Genomic DNA, 10036 nt, shown 5'->3' with positions numbered 1-10036 from the left:
ACACCACCGTGCTGCCCAAATCATTAATATTAAATACTTAAATATTTCCCTGAGGGCGGCACGGTGGTGTAGTGGTTAGCGCTGTTGCCTCACAGCAAGAAGGTCCGGGTTCGAGCCCCGTGGTCGGCGAAGGCCTTTCTGTTTGGAGTTTGCATGTTCTCCCCGTCTCCGCGTGGGTTTCCTCTGGGTGCTCCGGTTTCCCCCACAGTCCAAAGACATGCAGGTTAGGTTAACTGGTGACTCTAAATTGACCGTAGGTGTGAATGTGAGTGTGAATGGTTGTCTGTGTCTATGTGTCAGCCCTGTGATGACCTGGTGACTTGTCCAGGGTGTACCCCGCCTTTCGCCCGTAGTCAGCTGGGATAGGCTCCAGCTTGCCTGTGACCCTGTAGAACAGGATAAAGTGGCTAGAGATAATGAGATGAGATGAGATATTTCCCTGAATGTGTTTGGAGATATACTGTAGTGGTGTAGTGGTAAGGACTGTCACCTCACAGCAAGAAGGGTCTCGGATCGAGCCTAGTGGCCGATGGGGACTTTCTGTGTGGAGTTTGCATGTTCTCCCCCTGTCTGTATGGGTGCTCTGGTTGTCCCCAAAGTCTAAAGACATGCGGTTAGGATAACTTGCTACTGTAAATTGTCCAAAGGTGTGCGTGAATGATTGATAGAAAAAAAAATCTATAATAATCCAGGAAAGGGAACAAGAAACCACTACTGTAATTCTTCCCTAGAAACTTTGATGACTGAAGCCATCAGAGCAGACCTGCCATCAGGCAGAACACTAAAGAAGAAGAAGCAGTGAAAACATGCATGCCCACACAAGTGAGCAATGAGTACATCCAGAGCAGTAAGCAGCTATGATTAAATTAAACTGCATGTGAAACCTCATGAATTGTGTCTCAAAATTACATGTGAAAAATAAATGAAATATGAAAATAAATTAATCTTTAAAAAGCTCACATGTGAAAATAAAAATACATGCATTATCTACATGTGAAAAATGTGTGAACCATAACATTAAATGTCTAAAAAACACATCTGTGAATTCCATATGGGAGTCGTGTAATTATTCACTAAGGGTTGATTTGAAGCGTTTGAAAACAAAATAAAAACATATGGAAAACATGAATAAGCCAACTTGCAAGAGAGACAGAGTGCAGAGCATTGTGGGGAAAATGTTTTTAATCGATGTGCAGTTTGTGGTCTACAGAATCTAGAGGTGGAAGGGAAGTGGTTTGGTGAGGATGAGACAGCAATTAGCACGCTGATAATGATTAGAAGTTGTTTGGAGGATGGTCAACAACATTAAATGTCGCGATACTTACATAAAAGATATGTGTTGTCTTTTAATAAATTAAAAGTGTTCCTGTTTTCAAATTGTTTACACTGTTTACACTGACTCATGCCTGTGCTACAAAGTACAACTCTAATCACATCATCAAGTTTGTTGAAGATCCTCCAGTTTTGGGCCTCAGCAGCAACAATGATGAGTCTGAGCACAGGAAGGAGGTGGAGAAGCTCACAAAATGGTGTAGCGACAACAATCTACACTATATGGCCAAAAGTTTGGAGACACCTGTCCATCACACCCATATGTACTTCCTGAACGTCTCATTCCAGATTTATTCCCATTTGGCTGTTATAATAAGCTCCACTATTCTGGGAAGACTTTCCACTAGATTTTGGGGTGTGGTTGTGGGGATTAGTGGTAATTGAGCTACAAGAAATTTAATGAGGTCAGACACTGATGTTGGGATGTTTGGGAGGCTCCAGTTCATCCTCAAAGTGTTCAGTGGGGTTGAGTTCAGTAAGGGCTCTGTGCAGGAAACTCAATTTCTTCCATTGCAACTTCAGCACACCATGTCTTCATGGAGCTCACTTTGTATGCTCCATGAAGACATTGTCATGCTGGAACAGGTTTGGACCCTTTGTTCTAGCAAAGGGAAACTGTAAAGCAACAGCACAAAGAGACATTCTATACTAATGTGTGCTTTCAAATTTGAGGTAACAATTTGGGGAAGAACCACATATGGGCATGATGGTTAGTGCTACACATACTCTTGGATATACGGTTTATACTATTTAACACCCTGTTTTGTGTGTGTGTGTGTGTGTGTGTGTGTGTGTGTGTGTGTGTGTGTAAAGTAATAGGAATCACTGAAAAGTGTTAATAAAATTGAAGCACACCATGAATTACAGCGCCTGCTTCCAGTTCCTCATTGTCCACTCACACAAAGTTGTTACACTGGTGCCAAAACCCGGGACTGAGGAACAAATGCCACTGTGGAGTTCGAACTAGTCAGAGAGCTCCACCAGATGCTCGGCAACGACCTCCAGCACCAGCATCATGCCCTCATCATGCTGTCAGTAGATCAGGGGCAGTGCTTCTGGGCTCTGCTCAAGGCCCAGGCGGAAGACCAGCAGGTGATCCGGAGCTGGATCCAGTCAACAAGTGCTCCCGTGGTCATCCATGTGGCCAGCATACCTTTCCATCTGGTCAAGATAGGGCTGCAGGACAACCCCGAAGCCTTCCTCGAGCTGTTCGAGCATGTCATGGAGACGAGCTCATGGCCAACCTCTCAGTGGGCAGCTCACCTATTGCTGCCCCTGTTGGGGGAAGCCCAGCTCATGTCTCGGCAACTTCCAGCCACCAGCTTGCTGAAGTACCCCAAGCTGAAGCAGGCCATTCTACAGTGAGTCAGTGGCGGCCCAGAAGAGCAGCACCAATGTTTCCACTCGCTGGCATATGGCTAAGTGGGTCGGGCGTTTGCGTTTGCACAACAGCTCCGGGATGCCTGCCAACAGTGGCATTCGGTAGGCAAGTGCAACGTCGAGACCATCATTGAGTGAGTGACACTGGAGCAGTTTGTCACTCAACTGCTGAGCAAGACATCAACATGGATCTTGTGTCACCGAGCAGCGTCGCTGGAGGAGGCAGTCCGGCTGGTTGAGGACCACCTGACAGCGTTTCCAGGAGCAGGCGCTCCCACAGCTTTTCATCCTCTCTCTCTCACTTTCACGTTCTACCCCTCCATCTCCCTCTCTCTCTCTCTCTCTCTCTCTCTCCTCACCCCTTCCCTATTCCAGCTCCACAGAAATGAGGGCCAATTCCCCTGAAATCTGCTCCCTGTACTCATGTCTGTCTTTGTGTTTCTTCTCTCCCTTCTCCTTCTGTGTCTGTGCCACCATTAAACCTCTCTCTTTCTCCACAGGTAGACTTATCCATGCCCACCAGGACCAGGAGCGAACCTGGGCAGGTCTATCGGCATGGAGGGAAGGCAGGGAATCAGCGCTTTTGCAAGGAGGCAGGGCTACTGATTTGTGTGCCTGATGCACCACAGGATCCCCCTGATCACAGAAAAGTGTTAATAAAATTGAGGTATACTGTGAATTACAGCACCTGCTTCCAGTTCCTCATTGTTCACTCACGCGAAGTTGTTACAATATAATGTGGTGAAATGCACCTTTACATATTTTTCAGTCACATACAAGTAGAAAAACGTATGCTTGTGGTATCTAGAGGGTTTTATCAGAGTCAATATTTTTCAGTTGATTTTATTAAATTATTATTTTTTTGATGATGGCAATTTAAAATATTTTTTAATGATAAAAAGGAATATAGTTTGCACTGCAAACACAGTCAGTGAAATAATGAAGCTGCGTGAATAATTAGCCATCTTCAATATTAATTATATATTATCTCTGTGGTGTGATGTGGTGTGTTGTTTTACATAAGATCTGAGTTCTTATGTTCAGGTTCACAGTTTCACTGCAATAAACCTGCATTTATTTATATGTATTTTACTTTAAGTGTTTAATACAGGAGTGTGATATGAGTTTGATTAAAGAGTGTTAAATGCTGCCCATTTACCTCTAATTTTAGGTGAAAACCACATGTAACCCCCTTTTTTTTTTTTTTTGGACAGGTGCTGATTACCCAGCACAGTAGGCTATAGGCTACTAAAGAGTTACCCTAAATCCCAATAAATAATGGCGCAACAGGGTCCTAAGTTCTCAGCGGTGGAGTGGTGAGCTGGCTGAGATTCCTGATACCATAAGGGTACAAGTATGAGTAGAGAGAGAGAATAATAAGCATAAATCTAATAAATGATAAATTTAACAGCGCGGTGCCTCCACTGCGAAAATACTACACTTACCTTTGAAGCTAGTGTATGGTGTATTTCCTCAGACTTTAAAATAACAGTAGCATGAGTGAAAGAACTAATAGCTAGTCTGCAGTGTGCATGTCAGAATGTTCAAATATAAACAACCAAATGAGCAGCCAATACACCCAAGATATAATTAAATAATAATGATTATATTTATTAATAAGCAATAATAATAATAATAATAATAATAATAATAGTATTTGACAATAAATGCTCCCAAAGAAGCATGCAATGTAATCACCAAGAAAATAGTAACACCGGCACAAGAAGAGCGGAAACAATTAGCCTACATAATAGAGATGTTACAGATAGCACATCAACAGTGTGTATACCAGCAGTACATAGTAAGAAAATAAAACTGGGTAAAGTATCAAAAGAAAAGAAGTGGACAAGAAAGAAAAACGCGCGCGCAGTTGGGGCCCGTTGGTGCACAGGTGGCAGCTCTGTGAACTGCAGACAGAACAGCAACCGCTGCAATGCCCTTCTAAAACGCTGGCTATCCAGGCGAGACCAGAGGAACGCGTGTGTGTGTGTGTGTGTCAGTGTAAGTGTGGGTTCGCGTTACTCACAATCCACCGGTCAAACCAGACGGATCAGGTTACAGATGTCGGTACAGTCACGCAGCAGATGCTCCTGAGCAGAGGGCTAGCTATTGCTGTGGGTTAGCTCGCTCGAATAAGATGCTGCTCACCCCAAACCCCTCGGTAGCGGGCTGGGTCCCAGACCCGACACAGTGAGTTCCCGGGACTGACGAAAGCGCTCCGGTGGGCACAGCACGGAGGGCAGATGTGTCCGCAGAAAAAAAAACAGCAAGATCACTCACTGGAGTGACACCGGAGTTTATGGCCACAAGCAGACCAAACTATAAAAAAAAAACTGTCTGCAAAATAAGTGCTGAAATAGAGCTCACAAACAACGCGATCTCTCTCTGCTCGGCAGCAGGCGGGAACCCCGTGAGCTTCTCCCTCGCGAAGTGATGAAACATCTCAAAAAGCCCGCGAACTCGCGGGCATTAAACATATACCAATTACCATTGGCTGACATCAAAATTCAAATAAAACTACAACGAGCAAATAAGTCTGATTGGTCCGAATGCACAGAACGTCACAACACATCAGAACAGTGAAAATATTCCAAACCACAAGGCATTATGGTAAATGGAGTTAATTACACAGAAAATAGGGCAATCCAATATAGAGTATAAAATACAGTGTTATTTTAGAGGACCTTACACTCTCCCCCCACCAACAAACAGCATGCCCCCATGCTGGGTTACATATATTATAAGGTGAACAGGAAAAATAGGTAAGAAAACAAATAAGCAAAACAAAGACCCAAAACAAACATGGCCTATTGCTTAAAAACTAGCTATGGGTGTAAAGGCAGGTGAAGTGCATGGCATAAGGAATGGCCGGTCTGTGCATGTACTGCAAAGAGCCTGCGGATTACACCACCAGGCATGAGAAACTTTATATCGTGCAGGGAATGGCTCGGCAAGTGCAAAGTGTGATGCTACAACATTCCTGCTCTGCACTCCTAGCTTGCCATAAGTCAAGCGGTCAGTAGGCTTCCTATCCCTATGTGACCTACGTACTAAGGGAAGAACGGAGTCTGTGGGAGCTGCAGAATAAACTACAGAGTGAACATCAGGACAACTAACATCCTGGTCTGTGGCTACTAAATCCTTCACTACCTCAGGAGACCTATGTGGAGAGGTAAGGAGTGCAGGGTTGAGTGGAGTTATCACATCTCTAGGTGTGGGCACTAACCTAGGGCTTCTAACTGTGGTGGAGACACACGGCGCAGTAGAATCTGGTACAGGCTGGGCATTATGCGTGCCAGCAGTCAGAGGAGCATGTTGCACTGCATCCTCAGCATAACAACCATATTCCGAATCAGAATCAGAAGTGCTAGACTGTGCATGTACCACAGGAGGCAACACCTCAGAGACACCAGTCCTACGATTTTCCCTAGCCCTTCTGTGTTTCACAGCTCTTGGGCCCACGGCTGGAGTGGTGGCGACCCCTGGACCTAGTCTTACCTCCTGTCCTAAAGGCAAGATATGGTTACGGTGCATCACCTTGACTGGTCCATTACCATCAACAGGCGTCAACCTGTACACAGGGAGGTCAGAAAGCTGACCATCAACACTGTAAAGACATGAGCTCCATCTATCCGCTAGCTTCTGCTTCCCTTTCAGACCCAAGTTTCTAATCAAAACCCGATCCCCAGGACTCAGGCTATGATAGCGAACTTTCTGGTCATACCTCTCCTTGTTGCTCTGATTCATCCTATCCGCAGAGGCACATGCCAGCTGGTAAGCAGCTTGCAACTCCTCTTTCATCTTTGCCACATACTTTAAATGTGATGCAAATGACGTGTCATCAGATGAAACACCAAAGCAAACATCAACAGGGAGGCGAGCCTCCCGACCAAACATCAAGAAATAGGGTGAGTACCCGGTAGCCTCATTAGGAGTGCAATTATACGCATGCACCAAATGTGCTATATGCTGACTCCACTTTGACTTTTGATGTGACTCTAGGGTGCCCAACATGTCTAACAAAGTCCTATTGAACCTCTCAGGTTGTGGGTCACCCTGGGGGTGGTAAGGAGACGTCCTCGACTTTTCCACACCCAACATTGTCAACATCTCAGTCACCAGTCTACTCTCGAAGTCCCTACCCTGGTCGGAGTGGATACGGGTGGGCAAGCCATAATGAATAAAATATCTCTCCCAGAGAGTCCTTGCCACTGTGACAGCTGTCTGGTCCTTAGTAGGAAAGGCTTGTGCATAACGCGTGAAATGGTCAGTGACGACCAACACATTGCAAACATTTCGAGAGTCAGGCTCAATCGAAAGAAAATCTATGCACACCAAATCCATGGGTCCAGAACTCTGTATGTGGGAAAGAGGAGCAGCCCTCTGAGGCAACGTTTTCCGCTTGATGCAGCGCTCACATGTCTTACAGTATTTCTCTGCATCAAGCTTCATACGAGGCCAGTAAAACCTGTCCCGAACCAGACTATATGACTTGTCAAACCCCAAGTGGCCACTATCGTCGTGCAGCAGCTTAAAAACCAGACCATGGAATTGCTTAGGGAGCACCAGTTGTCTCACACACTGACCACCCTGCTTAACAGTCCTGTATAGCAGTCCCTTGTCAATAGACAGCTTTGCCCACTCCTTTTTCAGGATCTTAAAGTCAGGATGCCGCGTCAGGATACTACTAGCAGGCTTCTTCAGACTTATAGCTTGCCAGACATCTCCTATAACAGGGTCGCTTTTCTGAGCTTCTTGAAGCTCACTAGAACTAAAAGTAGGCAACTGATCAGGTGCTACAGCAGCAACATGACAGAATGCTGTTGGAACAGCTGACTCATGGCTGCAAATCTGATCAGCAACCCGGGGGAATGGAGAACAACCAGCTCTCTGTGTGGCCACCACCTGACAAATAGCTCGCACTCCAGGGGCGGGAATCTCTTGCCACTCATCGTCAAGGGACAGACTGACGTGAGGGCGTCGCGACAGTGCGTCAGCATCCATGTTCTTCCGCCCAGGCCTGTACTTCAGGCTGAAGTCGTAAGTGGACAATGCCGACAACCAGCGATGACCAGTGGCATCCAATGTGGCAGACTTGGTTATATAAGTCAGGGGGTTGTTGTCCGTCCTGACTTCAAAACTGGCTCCATAAAGGTAGTCATGCAGCCGATCCACAATAGCCCACTTCAAAGCTAAAAACTCCAGTTTGTGAGCTGGATAATTCCTCTCTGAAGGGGAAAGACTACGACTGATGAACGCCACAGGACGCAATCCTTCAACGTACTCTTGATAAAGGATACCACCTAGACCATCCAGGCTTGCATCCACATGCAAAACATATGGCTTTTGGGGGTCTGCAAAAGCTAGCACCGGGGCCTGAGTTAACCTTGACTTCAACTCCTGAAAAGCGGATTCGCACTGATCGCTCCATCTAGGGCCAAAAGGTTCAGAGGGCCGGAAAGAAGGTTTCGAGTCAGCAGCCTGTGAACTCGAGCTCTTCTTCCGAGGCAGACAGCCCTGAAGCAACTCGTTCAGCGGTCGGCATAATGTGGAAAAACCCTTCACAAAACGACGGTAATATCCACAAAAACCCAAAAATGACCGTAGCTCAGTGACAGTCTGTGGTCGAGGCCATGAAACAACAGCCTCTATTTTGGAGGGGTCAGTGGCTATGCCATCCTGTGAAACTATGTGCCCCACATAGTTCACAGACGTCCTGCCAAACTGACACTTATCCAACGAAAGTTTGAGACCTTCATCTCTCAACCTGTCCAGAACCTTTAAGAGTCTCTCCTCATGCTCCTCCAAGGTGCTACCAAAGACAATCAGGTCATCTAAATACACCAGAACCTCCAGAAAATTCATGTCTCCGACTGTCCGCTCCATGACTCTCTGGAATGTGGCAGGGGCACCACAGATTCCCTGAGGCATACGCTCAAACTGATAGAAACCTAAAGGACAGATGAACGCTGTCTTTTCTTTATCAGCCTCGCTCATGGGAATCTGGTAGTAGCCACTTCTCAAGTCCAACACCGAGAACCACTTACTACCAGAGAGACAATGGAGGGCGTCTTCGATCCTGGGAACTGTGTACTGGTCAGGGATGGTCCGCTGGTTAAGCGTTCTATAATCAATACACATCCTGACTTTACCTGACTTCTTGCGCACTACAACAATGGGCGAAGCATACGGACTCCGAGACTCCGAAATGATGCCATGATTCTGGAGTTCCAGCAAATGCTGACGCACATCCTCTAGATCAGCAGGAGCTAAACGTCGAGATCGCTCCCGAAAAGGCCGCGAGTCATTTAACCTGATTTCATGCTGAGTGCTTTTTGAGCAGCCTACATCCCACTCGCTACAAGAAAACACTTCCTTCCTCTGCAACATCTTCTCGCAGAGGCGATGTTTTGCCTCCTCTGGCATAGAAGAAGTGCCAAAATCAAAAGAAGCAGAAGTAAGCTCACCAGCAGCTATGGGACTGCAAGTGGACGGAAACTGTGGCACCATCTCTACAGGGTATATGTGAGCGAGGGGACTACCTCTCTTCACAAGAACATCCCTGGAAGAAACATTCCTCACATTTACCGTAATACGACGGCAGGACACCGCAGAGACTGGATGGACTTCAGGCCGAACCTCAAGCTCAGGGACAGATGTATCATCAGCACTAAAAGGCTGGTCTACCAGGACTAAAGAGTCATTGAGTTCACCAGGAAACTTGGGCAGTCCTGAAAGCTGCAGCTCCTGCCCAGGCTTTAAAACAACAGGCTTAGGTTTCGTGAACCACACAGTACCGTGTTTATTCACATCCTCCGGTGATACACCTGTGTGCTTAATGGACTCAAAAACCTCTTTTATCACCGGGTGTATGGTCAGCGTGTTAAGAAACCCGTCACCTGCCTGTTCACGACAAGAGTGGAACAACTTCTTCACTAAGTGAGTGTTTGTGCCTACCAAAATGGCTATACCCTCTTTTGTCTGAGGGTCAGGACACACAAGAGCTAAAGTGTCCACCACCTGAGGCACACCAGTGACCGCTTCAGTGAACTCAAGCCTAAGAGGTAAATATCCATCATATGGGTATTTGTGAGAGCTCAAACCCCATATTTCCAGATTTTCCACTGGCTGCAGTGGCAAATGCTTCAAATATGCATTATAAAAGCTATGATACAAGATGGTGACCTGAGAACCACTATCAAGCAGAGCTTTAGCATAAATACCTTCTATCTGCACGGGCACCTCAGCCGAGGGCCCCACTAACCCAGACGGCAGTTGTGATTGGCTGACTTTGATTGGAGGTGAACAATGAGCGGAACGTGTT

This window comes from Neoarius graeffei, chromosome 1, assembly GCF_027579695.1.
Source record: "Neoarius graeffei isolate fNeoGra1 chromosome 1, fNeoGra1.pri, whole genome shotgun sequence".
NCBI classification, from domain to species: domain Eukaryota; kingdom Metazoa; phylum Chordata; class Actinopteri; order Siluriformes; family Ariidae; genus Neoarius; species Neoarius graeffei.
Note: the sequence above shows the minus strand (reverse complement) of the source record.